Source organism: Chrysochloris asiatica, unplaced genomic scaffold (assembly GCF_000296735.1).
Source record: "Chrysochloris asiatica unplaced genomic scaffold, ChrAsi1.0 scaffold00005, whole genome shotgun sequence".
Lineage (NCBI taxonomy): Eukaryota > Metazoa > Chordata > Mammalia > Afrosoricida > Chrysochloridae > Chrysochloris > Chrysochloris asiatica.
In genome coordinates, this window is record NW_006408523.1 from 29,461,603 (window position 1) to 29,476,137 (window position 14,535).

Sequence of the window (14,535 nt, forward strand, 5' to 3'; positions counted from 1 at the left end):
CCCTGTACAGGGTTTACAAGGCTGGGAGTAGAAAGCCTCATCTTTCTCCCGCGGAGCGGCTGGTAGTTTCGAACTGCTGGCCTTAAGGTTCACAGCCCGATTCGTAACCACTACGCTACCAGAGCTCCTTTACAGGTGAATATATATATGTAGTATTTTATTATTTATGAAAAATGCACACATATTTATGTGTTAACCATATAAGGTTAAATACACAATGGGTAAAATATGTATGCAGAAAGAATGTCAATATCTGTCTTTGTATGTATCCATGTAGCATACCTCTGCAAGAAGGCACAAGAAGCTGGTAACCAGTTATGTCCAAAGTGGGGAGCTAGATTTCCAGGTGACAGTGTTGATAAGTGAACTTAGTTTTAGTAGTAAACCCTTTTGTAACTTGATTTTTTTTTAACACTAGCATGTGTTCTATATTAATATAATTTAATCATATAATGGAGTCCTGGTGTGGTGCTGTGGGTTAATGCATTGGACTGCAAGGTCATTTGAACCACAAGGTTCAAGCTCACCAGCTGCTCCTCAGAAATACTATACAGGATTGCTATGGGTCAGAATCACCTCCACAGAACTTAACAACAACATCAATAATATAATTAAAAAAAAAAATCAAGAAAAAGAGATGCTGAGATAAAATCTACTAGAGAATTCACTTTAGGGAAGTCGGGATCTTGTTACTAACTTTTAGATTCTAGTGTGGTTAATAAACACTTGACAGAAAATGCCATAGAAAAAAAATAATGAAAATAAAATTATAAGAAGATAAAAGTTCAAACATTCTTGTTATTGTTAATGGGATAATATAGGTGTTTTCAACTAAAATGATTAAGTTAAATGGAAAATAATATTGGTATCATTTCTTTTAGCCCATGTATCTTAGGTGATGAATAGTATGCAATTATCATCTTCACCAGGTTCAATACTTAGTTTAGAATAATAATTCAATAAATTATGTTACTAAAAAGCTACCTCTTTTGCAACTAATACTTATTTGTTATCTGACTATAATTCTGTATTTAATATCCCAGATACCAAGTTGACTAACCAGGTAACTACATTGAAATTATTTTAATGACAAGCTTAATGTACTTAAAAATAAGATCAAAATCTTTCTGACCGGTTAACCATTTTATACTACTTTTCCAAATATTAAATTAATAATACCTAGATTGATAAGAGGAGTCCTGGTGTGTCACTATAGGACAAGCACTGGACTACTAACTGCAAGGTCAGCATTTCAAACCCACAAGCCATTTCTTGAAACCCCTATACAGGGTCATCAAAGTCAGAACTGACTTGACTGCACTTAACAACAACAACAGATTGACAAGAAGTGAAATATTTAGATAACAAATAGAAAAATTCAGAAAGTATTTTTTTATTATTATTTGGTAGTATGTTGTGATAATTATACTATTTCAAACCAAGTAGCATAATCATAGTATTGAGGCTGCAATAATTATCAAGATAGTTGGGCAGTACCAGTACTCTAAAAATAATTTACATCCCACAGAGAAAAGGATTATACTTGCCTTATGTATTTTTCTCCTTCATCTTTTTCTCCCTCCTTCTTCCCTTTCCCTCTCCCTCCCTCTCTGTCTTTTCCTTCCTCTCTCACTCTTTCTTTCTCTTTAACACTTACCACTAGGAACTCTAGTACAGTATGACTTGGCAGCAGTGACAGTGAAATCCATCATGGTTTTTGTAAGCCATTGTCTTAGTTACCTTGTGCTGCTATAACAGTAGTACCACAGTGGATGACTTGAATAAAGCAGAAATGTGTTCGCTCAGTGTTGGAGGCCAGAAGCATGACCTCAGCGCACCAGTGCATCTGTAGATCCAGTGTTACTTGGAAATCTCTGTGAGACCTAGAATCGTTTTTTTTCCCTAGATCAAGAAGCTTTACACTGCAGGGACCTCAGGTCCAAAGGACACACTCCATTCCTGGCTCTTCTCTCTTAGTGGTAGTAGGTCTCTCCCTCTCCTTTTATATCATAAAAGAGATTGGCTCAAAATCCAACCTAATCCTGTAGATTGGATCTGGCTTCATTAGAATACTAGAAATGAAGGATTTCATTTCAACACATAAAATCATATCAAAGCTGATCACATCAGATAACATCAAGACAGTGATTGCATCATATTAAGTAGATCTCATCATGAAAGCAATAGCTACATCTTAACTGCTAAACCACTCTGGACCCTGTTCTAGCCTAGTTAACACAATCCACCTTTATCAATTCAGTACCTGTGTAGATCCCCTGAAGCCATACATAATCTCTAAATAAAGATATTTATAAACCAATACTTGCAACTAACATGATACATTTAACATACGTACAACCCAATATGCCCTAACTCCATGGCATCATCCCAAGATTCTTCCAAGTCCAAACTTCAACCTGCGGGGGTGGTGTGTGGGTGTGGGAATTCTTCTTCATCTGTGAATCCAGAATACAGGTTTTCTGCTTCCAAATACAATGGTGGAAAAGGCAAAAGACATTTTCATTACAGATGGGAGCAATTGGAGTGAAAGAAAGGATAACAGGCACCAAACAAGTACAAAATACAGCAGAAAAAGTTATGTTAGCTTTCAAGGCTTGAAAACTCCCCCGTTCTCTGAGATTATCTAGATAATGACTCTGTCCTTCAGATTTGGGGTGTTGGTCATGTACTCAGGATTGTAGTACTCTGGGTAGAGGTTTCTGAACCCTGGGCTGCAACCCACTGGAATGGCACATCTGTCCCTCAGCTTCAGGTAGAGCCGTTCTCCTAGTCCTTCTGAGTGCTGACCCCACATCCTTGACACTGGAGAAGACCCATTCTTTTGCCTCCTTGTGCGTGTCAACACTGCCCCCTCAACCTTGGTCGTAGACCCCAACTTAGCAGCAGTCCCACATTCCAGAAAAAAAATTAATGAAGAAGATTTAACTTTTTGAAATTTAGGAAACTGCAGTCCCACCTAGGGAAACTTCACAGTTCATGATTCTATGCTTTGAAAGTCCAGAGTTCATGACTCTACATTTTGAGCCTGAGGTAACTCTGGTTCTCATGCTGCTTGTCTCTCCAGCTTCTACTTCTTGGTTCCTTGATCTAATGAAAAGGGCAGCCTGGTTTCTCCTGGGCTCAACAAGTGTCACAAAGCTCTTTAGCTCTACTGATAATTGTCCAGAGGCACCTAACTCCACAAGAAAACCTTGACCAGAAGGTACTCAACTCTCTTGCTCCGTGGGTCAGAAAACTTAACTGAACTGACAAGTGCCCAGAGATAACCCTACTGTTTTAGGAAGCCTCCTACACAAGGGTGTTCAGCTCTACCACTCCACGGGTGGTTCCCAGACCATCTTGCACTGGTCTACCGGTTATGCTGCTGCAATTTATCTGCTTATGTTTCTCACCGTATATGTCATCTTGGGTGTTACAGCTCTCCTTAGTTCCTTCTGAGCCCAGAAGTGCCTTTGACTCTCATGCTTCCACCAACAGTCTCTTCAAAGCATTCCAGGCTTTGTATATTAGGTAAGCAGCTTAGTACTCTTGCAGCCTCTACTTATTATTAAATTCCAAAACCACTATCATATTTTAGGTATCTGTTAGGCCAGCATTAACATATTATGTCTTAGTTATCTAGTGCTGTTATAACAAAAATACCGTAAGTAGATGGCTTTAATAAACAAATATATTGTCTCATAGTTTGGGAGGCTAGAAGTATGAACTTAGTACTTGGAGATCTCCATGTGTCTTGGCATCAGTTTTTCCCTGAATCTAGGAGCTTCACAGTACAAGAACTCCAAGTAAAAACGATGCACTCTACTCCTGCCTCTTTCTTGAAGATAGTAGGTCTCCCCTCTCTATTCTTTTCACTCTCTTTTTATATCAGATATTAAAAGAGTTGTAAATCTACTTTTTCTTTTTTTTTTTTTAAGTGCCCAATATTTATTTCCTCCACACATGGGATAGCTCACACAAACAACACACACAGTGCTGGAATCACGGGAGAGGGTAGCACCCCTAATCTCTGGTGTGAGAGAGGAAAAGAAGGATGTTTTGTCTCCAGTCCTCACTGGGGACTGAGCGGGCTCAATGGGCAAGCTCCACCCCTTCCACCTCTCAGCCAATGAGAACCACCTAGGTGACATATTTAGTTGCAACCATTATCAATAAGTGGAAAAGTGATTGACCTGGTCCCAACCATTACAAGGGAAGGTGGAAACAGTAAAGGAAGGTACAGTTTGGATTAGGCCCGGAGAGGGCACAGGTGACATCATCAGAAGCATGTGGTGGTGGGGGGTGGGGGGCAGCTATAGGCTTCTGGGCTGCCTAGTCTCTGGCTCAGGAGGAAGGGGTGAGGAGATGGATGGGGCTTATTGTTTGGTATTCATGAAGTCCACAAATTCGGGCTTGAGGGACGCACCACCCACCAGGAAGCCATCCTCATCAGACTGGCTTGCCAATTCCTTGCAGATGGCTCCGGTCACAGAACCTCCATAAATGATACGAGTACTTTGAGTCACTGCATCAGAGACACTGGACTTGAGGCACCCCCTGAGCTTCTCATGTATTTCCTGGGCTTGTTGGGGTGCTACAGTCTTGCCAGTACCAATGACCCACACGGGCTCATAAGCCAAGACTACTTTGTTCCAGAGGGTCACATTAACTGCGATGACCTTGGTTTGCTCGAAAACGACCTTTTCAGTGATGCCAGCTTCCCTCTCATCTAGCTTCTTCCCAATGCAGGAGATTACTCCGAATCCCTCTGCCAGGGCATGGACCAATTACTGCCCAATCAGCTCATCTGACTTTCCAAAGACATGCCTTTTTTCTGAGTGCCCCGGGACTACCCACAGTCTTTGATCATGCCAGAGCTGATCTCCCCAGTGAAGGCCCCATTAGTTATTTTGTAGCAGTTCTGATCAGCCACACAATCTTGGGGAAGTCGACGTAGGCAGAAGGGGGTGCACAGACAACCTCGGTATGGGCCAGCTTCTTGGCCCCGTTCAGAGTGGTAATGAGTTCCCTAAAGCCTTCTATGGCCCGTTCATTTTCCAGTTCCCCTCACAAGAAGAACTTCCTCGAAGGTGCCATTGCGTTAGAGCCGAGACACTGAAGGTCAGTACTACTGCCCATTCGCTGCCACTGCCCACTTACATAGAGCGCGGTGAGCTTTTTTTATCCAAAAAGAGATTGACTAAAAAGTACAACCAAATCCTTTAGCTTATATCTGGTCTTATTATCATCTCTCTCTCTCTAAATAAGTAGATATGTGTATTTATATACATACAATTCAATAATAATAGTTACTTTCTTTACTATCATTGTTACTTTCAACATGCTTGCTCTTCATCCTCAGCTCATGCCTATGCTTTGTGAAGTATATCCTTTAGCACATTAATATGAATAATAGTTCTGATGTTTGTCTAAAAATGTTTCTAATTTGCATCCTGAATTCAATTGTAATTTATCTGGATAGAGAACTCTAGACTGCCAATTATTTCCTCAGCACTATCAATATGTTATTCTCTTGTGTTCTGAAATATTTTTTCTTGATTAAAAAAGTACACTCTGACTGTACATTTTATGCCTTTTTTTTTTCTCTTTCTTGGACTGTTTGCAAGCTTCATCTGTTGTGATGGTTAATGTTATGTGCCTACTTACATAGGCCATAATTCTTAGCATCACAATTTTTTGATCCGATGTAATTACCATCAATTTGTGCTTTGTGGAATTATCCTCCTTTTGACATATTATAAATTAAAAACCATAGATGTTAATGAGGCAAGCTTACTTTAGGTTGTATAGTAAGAAACAGACATATAAGAGCATGTGACTGCAGTTACACTCTTAAACAATTCTCACCCCTAATCAAGACACATCCTGCACTAATCTTATCTCAGTAACATAATAAGTACAATCCAATATTAAATGGGATTATAATTAGAGATATGCTGTTGTTTAGAGCTGTAGAGCTGGTTCTGACTAATGAGAACTCTGTATACGGTTTCCGATGTTATAAATCTTTATCAAAGCAGAAAGCCTCATCTTTCTCTCAACCACAGGCATAGATTTAAAACACATATGTTGGAGGGAGCACAATTCAATCTATTACATTTGTAATGGAATTAGTATACTCTTGAAGCCATACCTGAGGTACCAGGACATCTACCTCTTCATAGCTATAGCTTTGTAATTGCCTCCTTAGGATCTAATAGTCTGCAAACTATTGTAAATGGCTTTGTGTACAGCTTTACTCTATCTGTCTTGTGATCCACCTGCATCATACAACTCACTTGTAAGTCAGTTATAAACAGTTGGCAGTCTGCTTCTTTGTTCTGCTACCTATACCAGCCCAGGTAGGGCTGTGGGGCAATGAAGATTCTCCTCCAGGTTCATCTTGAGAGATGCTTATCTGACTAGCTGCCACCATACACAGTATAATAGTATGACTCTCCTTTTTGATGCCCTACATAATTTTTTCAGCCTCTCTAAATCCTGGTTGCCTTACCTATCTCTTTCCAGCTGCAACCTGACGTCCCAGACCTGGACCCCAACGCTGTCGCTGTAACAGCTAGTGGGCCAACCCCAAATATTAAACAGTTCATTCATCCTATTCCATCACCCCAAAATCTTATATCAATTCCAAGTCCAAAATCTCATCTTCTGAATTATCTAAATCAAGTATGAGTGAAACTTGATAGGCATATTTCATCCTGGGCAAAATTTCATTTCTTCTGTGAACTTCTGAAATATTAAATATAGATTTAGAAATGAAGAAATTGGAACTAAAGAAGAGACAATAGAGACCCAGCAATTATACGAAGCAGCCCAACACATTACATTAGCTCTCATGGCTTTAAACCAGTCCTCTCTCCTCTGAGACCATTTGGGCAACGGTGCTGCCCTCTTGTCTCTGGATTTAATGGAAGCCTCTCTCAACAGTTTTTCTAAGCAATCTGGGCTTTACCACTTGTGATTGTGAGTTGTTGTAGAGTCTGTTCTAACTGGCTCTGCATAGGGTTTCTGAACAGTGGCTGGTGAGTTTGAACCACTGACCTTTCAGTTAACAGTTCTGTTCTTATCCTACAGCACCATACCTGTACTCCCTGACTTTGCCATTGTTGTGGTTGTAAAGTGTCCTTGAGTATGTAGCAATTCATAGGGATCCTGTATAGGGTTTCCCAGGCGTGGTTGGTGGGTTTGAACTGCTGATCTTAGGTTAGCGATCCAGTGCATATACTGCATTGCCACACCAAGACTCCATTGTTGTTGCTAAGTGCCAACGAGTCAGTTCTGACTCATAACAACCCTGTATAGAGTTTCCAAGGAGCTGCTGGTGAGTTTGAACTGCTGGCCTTGTGGTTTAAATCTACCTTGAGATCTAGTGCTTATTCTGCAGCACCACACCAGGATTCTGAGGACTCCATTATCACCTTACAAAAGTCTTCCAGTCCTGGGGTGGTGCTATGGGTTAATACACCAGACTGCAAAGATCGTTTGAACTGTAAGGGCGGCGATTCAAGCTTACCAGCTGCTATTCAAAAACCCTATACAAGGTTGCTATGAATCAGAACAGACTCCGCAGCACTTAACAACAACAATTATAAAACTACTTTTTAGGAGACTATTCGAGCAAGGTGAAGAAGAATGTGGTGTGACAAGGCTGAAGGAATGAGGCTGCTTCTCAGATGGACTAGGAAAATGGGACAACTCTCAAACAAGGGAGCAGAGTTATGTTTTAGTAGGACTGTTGTTGTTCAGTGCCCTTGAGTCGGTTCCAACCCATAGCGACCCTGTATAGGATTTTCAAGGAACAGCATGGTACCTAGTGATAAAGCCAAGGAGCCCTGGTAGGAGGCTGTGGGATAAATACTGAATTGCTAGCAATAAGCTCAGCAGTTCAAACCTAGCAGGGTCGCTATGAGTTGGAATCTACTCAATGGCACTTCACAAACAAAAATGGTAAAGCCTTGCTTTCCTAGAAAAGACTGTTGCTAGAATGGATGACAAGGCTAATTCTGGTGGGGTCTCAGAGACAAATGAGGAGAGCTACATAGAAATTCTTTATTGTCTTAGACAATACAGACATCAGCAGTAACAGAACGTTGCTAGAAATATTTTTAATGTGTTTCTAGTGCCACTTTGAAAAATGATAAACGTGTGATTGGACAATGGAAGATGGATAATAATCTTTATACAGTAGTAAAGAAATGGTCTGAATTATGTTCAAATGTTTGGTGGAAGGTAGTATTTGTAAATGATGAACTTAAATATCTGACTGTGATTTACAAACAAAATTCTAAAGGGTCTCAAATGTTTCTACAGTTTCTACTTGGAGTCCTGGTTTAGCACCACAGGATAACGCATTGGACCTTGTGATTCAAACTGCTCAGCTTCACCTTGGAAACACTTTTCAGGGTTGTGATGGGTCAGAACTGGCTACATGACCCTTAACAATAATAACAAAAGTTATTATGTTAATATGGAAGAGGAATGAGGTAGACTTAAAAATGAGCTTGAAAAATGAAAAGGGAACTAAAGTATTTGGAATTTTTTTTAAAAAAACTTTTCTGTTTTATACTTCTCAACATACTTGACTTAGTTTGAAAAAATACAGTGATATTGTTACACTGTAATCAGAAAGAACTAACCGAATGTAGTAGTCCCCAGGAGGCAAACTTTCTACCTACAGGTCCTGAAAACTATCTTTGAGACTAGAATAAAGGAGAATGCATACAGGATCCTTCCCTCAAGCACATAGCTTTCTATGTGCAATTAAAAATTGCTATCTCCATGCTTGGGTATTTTATTTAGGCTCTTAAGAAGAAAAATTAAAGTACATAAAAATAAGTTACTTTAATTTCCCTTTACTTCACCACTTTCAACTTAAATCTAAGTGCCAAAACATAAAATATGTCTAGAATATGTCTTATATATGTGTGTGTGTGTGTGTGTTTCCCTTTACTTCACCACTTTCAACTTAAATCTAAGTGCCAAAACATAAAATATGTCTAGAATATGTCTTATATATCTTGCAAAAAGAAATTTCAGAAGGATAATTATAAATGCACGATTGTACTCTTCAGTTTTTCTTTAGTCTGCTAAATCTGGTTTATTTTGAAGTATTTCACTATTTAATGCACATACAGTTTAGGTTTTTAGTCTAAGCATTATTCTCCAATATTTTAATACGTTAAGGAGCGCTGGTAGCATACTGGGTATGAGCTGGGCTGCTAGCCATAAGGTCAGTTCTACGAATCTACCAGTCTCTCATTCCAAGAAAGACGAAGCTGTCTGCTCCCATTAAGAATTACAGCCTCAGAAACCCTGTATAGGGTCAATGAGTCAGAACTGAATCTGCGGCACCACCACCATGAAAGCACTGTGGATAAGGCCTGCAAACTAGAGCATTCCAAACATTGCAACTATACACTTAGTTGGTATATACTTAGTTATGGGCCATGGAGTCATCCCGACTTATAGTGACTCTCTATAGGATTTCTGATGCTGTAAATCATTACAGGAGCAGAAACCCTCATCTTTCTCCCATGGAACATTGATAGTTTCAAACTTCTGACCGTGAGATTAGCAGCCCAACTTGTAACCACTATGCTACCAGAGTTACATATATACTATAGGAGAGTAAATAAAAATTATTGCTGTAAAATCATTGAGACTTTTATTAAACAGAAATATCAATATGAAGCTAGTATTTCCTTACATATCATGTATCTAGTTCTATATAGTGTTTCCACTTATCTAACCCTTTCCAGAAGAATTCAGCTCTTTTCAATTTACACTACTTCAAAATGTCAAAAACAATTTTGACATCTTTGAAGGAATCAAATAGTATTGCTTTTTAATATTCTTTGAGCTTTATGATGGATGGGGTAAGGCTCCCCAATAAAATTCTCATAGGATGTCTCTTAGTTCCCTCAAAGAATGACCACACTCATTGTCACGATGGGAAATGAAACACCAGTGCAATTTCTTAGTCTTAGTCTCACCAACGCAGTGCTCCATTTTCTTAAAACTGCTTCATAACAAATTCCTGTGGTTGCTCTGTGTCTTTTGAGAAAATCTATGGAGATCACCCCTTTGGAGTTCCCAAATAAAGTTGCCATGAACTACTAAATTGACCAGTCTGCCTTAAATTTAACTGGACTAGATCATCTCCCTAGAAGTCACTGCTCAATTGTACTTTTCTTTCTTTTTTAATGGACCTTCTCTAGGAAAACATAAGTAGAATGAATTGCTTTTTTTTTTTTTAGCATCACTGTCAAATATTCCTTCTAGGAGTACTTGAAGAAGCCTCAGCGGGGAGAACTGGGCAGAAGTTACACTCGAGTTTCAGGATGCCCATTTACTGTTCTTCTCACAGTAGTCTCCAGTTTTCCACTTTATTTAATCTGTTGTCTTTTTTTTTCTATTTCTTTTAGTTACATTTTGGACACTTGTTTCTGCATGTTTAACATGCAATCAATGTTAAGACATAGCAGCAAAATTATGGAAATGGTACAATGTATTTGCCTTTCATTATTCACACATGGGAAAATAATAATACAAAATGTAAGCTAGAAAGAAAACCATACATGTTAGACTTTTAGGAACATAAATTGAAAAGAGAAAAACATAAATGGTTTGTATTTGACTCCTACTAGAATTTTTAAAATAAGATGAAGATAAAATTGTATTAATGTAGTTTTCTTAGTCATCATTTAATAGAGATGCAATCAAAATATTCCAGTTTCTAGAGTGTGGAATCCATTGTAGAATAATTTGACAATCGAGTATACAGCAGCCTGCTTAATGGTTTAGATTTAGGTCTCTATAGAACAAATGTGGACTGAAGGTTTCAAAAGTCCTTTTATTCAGTTGACAAAAATTGAGATACTACACACACTGTTGATAGGGAAAGCAAAGGAGCAAAATAGATTGTTATACTAGGAGTTCATAACTTAAAGAGAGGAAAAACAACCCCAAATGCACACTGCCTGTAAGAGTTTACTATTGTTATTTTTAGAATTGTTGTTCCCGAAGAACTTTTTAAAATAACAATCCATATAAAACTTTTAATAACCATAGGCGAGGAGGTAAGGGATTTTACAAGCTTTTCACAGCATATAAGGGAATATTAGCGTAGTGGTTATGACTTGGGCTGTGAACCCTAAGATCAGCAGTTCGAAACTACTAGCTGTTCCACTGGAAACAGATAAGGTTTTCTGCTCCCATAAAGATTTACAGCCTCAGAAACCCTGTACAGGGTCATTATGAATCGGAACCGACTCCACGGCAAATAACAACAACAAGGGAAACTCCTTTAAACTAAGTATGTTAGAGGAACACAGATTCTTTGAGTTTGGAGTCCGCTGAGGTAAAATAATTGTCTTTCATTCTATTATTTTGGAGGAAATTTTCTAGAACACTGGAGACCCATGACCCATGGTATTTGAGACTTATGAATTGAATAGACAGCAATTTGATGATATAAAACTAAAACAGGAAAATTATTTTTTAAATGGGATACTGAAAATTTAGTAAATTAAAGTTTTGATAAATTAAATCCCATCCTTAAATAGCAACCATTTTCTACAATAACCTTTAAGTAAATGGTAATTCTTTGCCTCAAAAATGGTGTTTTTCCATATTTCTACAAGGTGCTTTTTTAATCTAAAATTGTCCTAGTTACCTTTAGATAATTGGGCTGTAGTTCCTGGGATTTTTATTATAACACCTAATAACAAATATGCTCCAGAATTAACAAGTATAGGAATAAATAAAGTTCTACCAGAGGGAATCAGAATTTAAAAGATAAATTTCCATGTTCTGTAAGGTAGTTGCTTTTTTATCTATTTGTTACAATGCTGTAGTTGTTAGTTGTCCTCAAATCCAGTCGATTAGGACTCCTGGTGAATTCTTGAGTGCAAAGTGGAACAGTACCGAACGTTTTCAAAGCTGTGAACTGTCTGAAGCAGATTACCAGGCCTATGTTCTGACGCACCTCTGGTTGGGTTTTAATCATCAAGTTTGGCTAGCAGTTGTGTGTAAAACTATTTATGCCTCTCAGTGATTCCCTTCTAAATTTTAACTGGAAATGGTTGAGGAAAAATACCTTAATTCAAGAAATGAATTGTTGTTATTAAGTGCTGTTGAGTTAGTTCCAACTCACAGCGACCCCCGGATAGGGTTGCCAAGAAGCGGCTGGTGGGTTTGAACTGCCAACATTATGGTTCAAACCAGTCTTGCTGCCTAGTGCTTACCCTACAACACTACACCAGCACTCAGTATGGCTGTGCTATAAAAGAAAAATTATTTGAAAGAAAGAGGGTAATTTTGCAATATCCTTTAAACCTTTCAAAAGAGAACAGTTTGTTTGCCGTTGCAAACAACCTGGATGGAAAATCATGCCACACCTGATAAATCAATTTCTTTAGTAAATGACTCATGATTATTAACTATTCCCTGAAGAAGACTCTTCTTTTTCGTGTGTGTGTGTGTGTGTGTGTGTGTGTGTGTGAAGAGCAGGGCTGAGGCCGAGAGAATGGTGATATATGTCCCTCTCAAAATTAAAATGGAAACCCACTTGTCTGAAATCTTTAAATGACTAGCTATTTATTTCCCATGGGTACAGATAACTGGGTGATAACAAAGCAATCTTTTAGACCATATTGAGTTTATTTCATCAATAAATAGCAGAGAAATGTAAATGTTACCTTTCATAAATGTACTGCTGCTCAAAAATAGATTTATTTATTAAAGTGCCTAGAGTTGCTTTCAGAGTCACCATTTGTTTATTTTTTATCTTAATTTCTGATTTTATTTGTAATATAAAGCAGTAAACTGATAACGTTGGGATCTGAGTCACCTGGAAGTATTTCTCCTTTTAAAATTATAAGCCTGAATTATTTTTGGGAAAATAAGGACAAATTTGGATATTGCATATAAAATAAATTTCCATTTATAATGAATTAAATTCAATACAAAGTATAATCAGTGAATAACCCTAGTGAAATCATACCATATGGTCTATCTATATAGCTGTATAGTTAAAACAAATTGAAAAAAGTAGGAACAATAGGATGGAAACATTGATAAAATCCTAGAATTTCGATATAATGCTCATGATGTTAGAATGGAATCTCCTGGCCTCTCCAGACCCAGACCGTTATCTCATTCTGTGCTTTGAGAAATAACCCTGAGATCCTGTAAATTGAAACAAAGCAAGAAAGCTTAAAAGTAGCAACCTGCTCCTTTATACCGTGGCCTTGGAGTAATGAAAGGTCAAGACCAGTGATCATCTATCTCCATAATTTCACTAACAATTGACAAACACAATTTAGAAACTGCCAAAAAGTGAAATTGATCTTGTTCTTAGAGAAAATTGCATCTATCTGTTTAGATTTCTCTCCTATGGTGCAATAGCAACAATGATAAAGAATTCATTCACATCCATCAAAAGGAGGATAAAGTCACTACTTTGTAAATGTTTCGATTCAATTTACAGAACATAATTCCAGTTAAATGCTAGATCTATAAAGAATTCAGAAATACCTTAGTATTACATTCAACTTAAAATACATGCAGCTATAATTTAAAAGCATAGCTAAGAAATGTAAATTATTTGGAAACTTTCAAGAGTCCAAAGTTATCAGTATATTTTAGTACCCCTTTAAGCCAATGTTAACGCTCTTGGAATTTCCTAGACATTAAAAATATAATTGAAAGAGTGCCTGAAAATTTTTGAGTGTAAGATGTCCTTTTAAAACAAAAGAATTATGTTTTTATGGCTTAGTAGAAATATTAGGAAACTACTGTAAAGATATTTGAAATATACACATTAAACATTTACATGTACAAAGAAATATTATGTTAACCATATTCAGTTAGTAAGACAAGAAAGTTGGAGAATGGTTTGTAGACATGCTGTTTGTTATATCTTAAGCATAGTTTTCCAAGTATCCTTTCACATGATAGAATTTTATTTTAGGCAAATATAATGAATCAGTTCCCAGTATTTATTGTCTTGGTAACTTAATATTCATCAGCTATTGAGGCTCTTTTGGATGGTTTCAGAGACTAGATGAACACTCCATTACCATTTATCACTACCAATATCATGTATTGAAAATAAGTCTTAAAAGTGCCTGAGCTTTGCCCTAAAGGAAAAAATAAAATTTACTAAAGTTTAGATCATGAGATTTTAGCTATATATTTTAATTTGGTCACTAGAATTGTTTTAGTAGCATTTACAAAGAAAACTAAGGATATTAAATTAAGTGTGGCACTGTAGGATAAGCACAGGATGGGTAACTGCAAAGTCGACAATTCAAACCCACAGTCACTCTAGAAAATCCTATACAGGGTCATTATGAGATGGAACCCACTCAATGGCACACAACAACAACAATAATATTCTATAATTATACTTATCGACTGATATTCCTAGTTTAGGTCCTGAATTTAAGTATGGTGATAATTATTAAAGTCATAGAATTATTTGTTGAGATATACTTTAACCCATATTACATA

General features: G+C 37.4%; 1 pseudogene; it reads right to left on the reverse strand.

Moving 5' to 3' along the window:
- Window positions 1-4,376: 4,376 nt before the first annotated feature.
- LOC102829745 lies at window positions 4,377-5,166 on the reverse strand (annotated as a pseudogene).
- Between the last annotated feature and the right edge of the window lie 9,369 nt (window positions 5,167-14,535).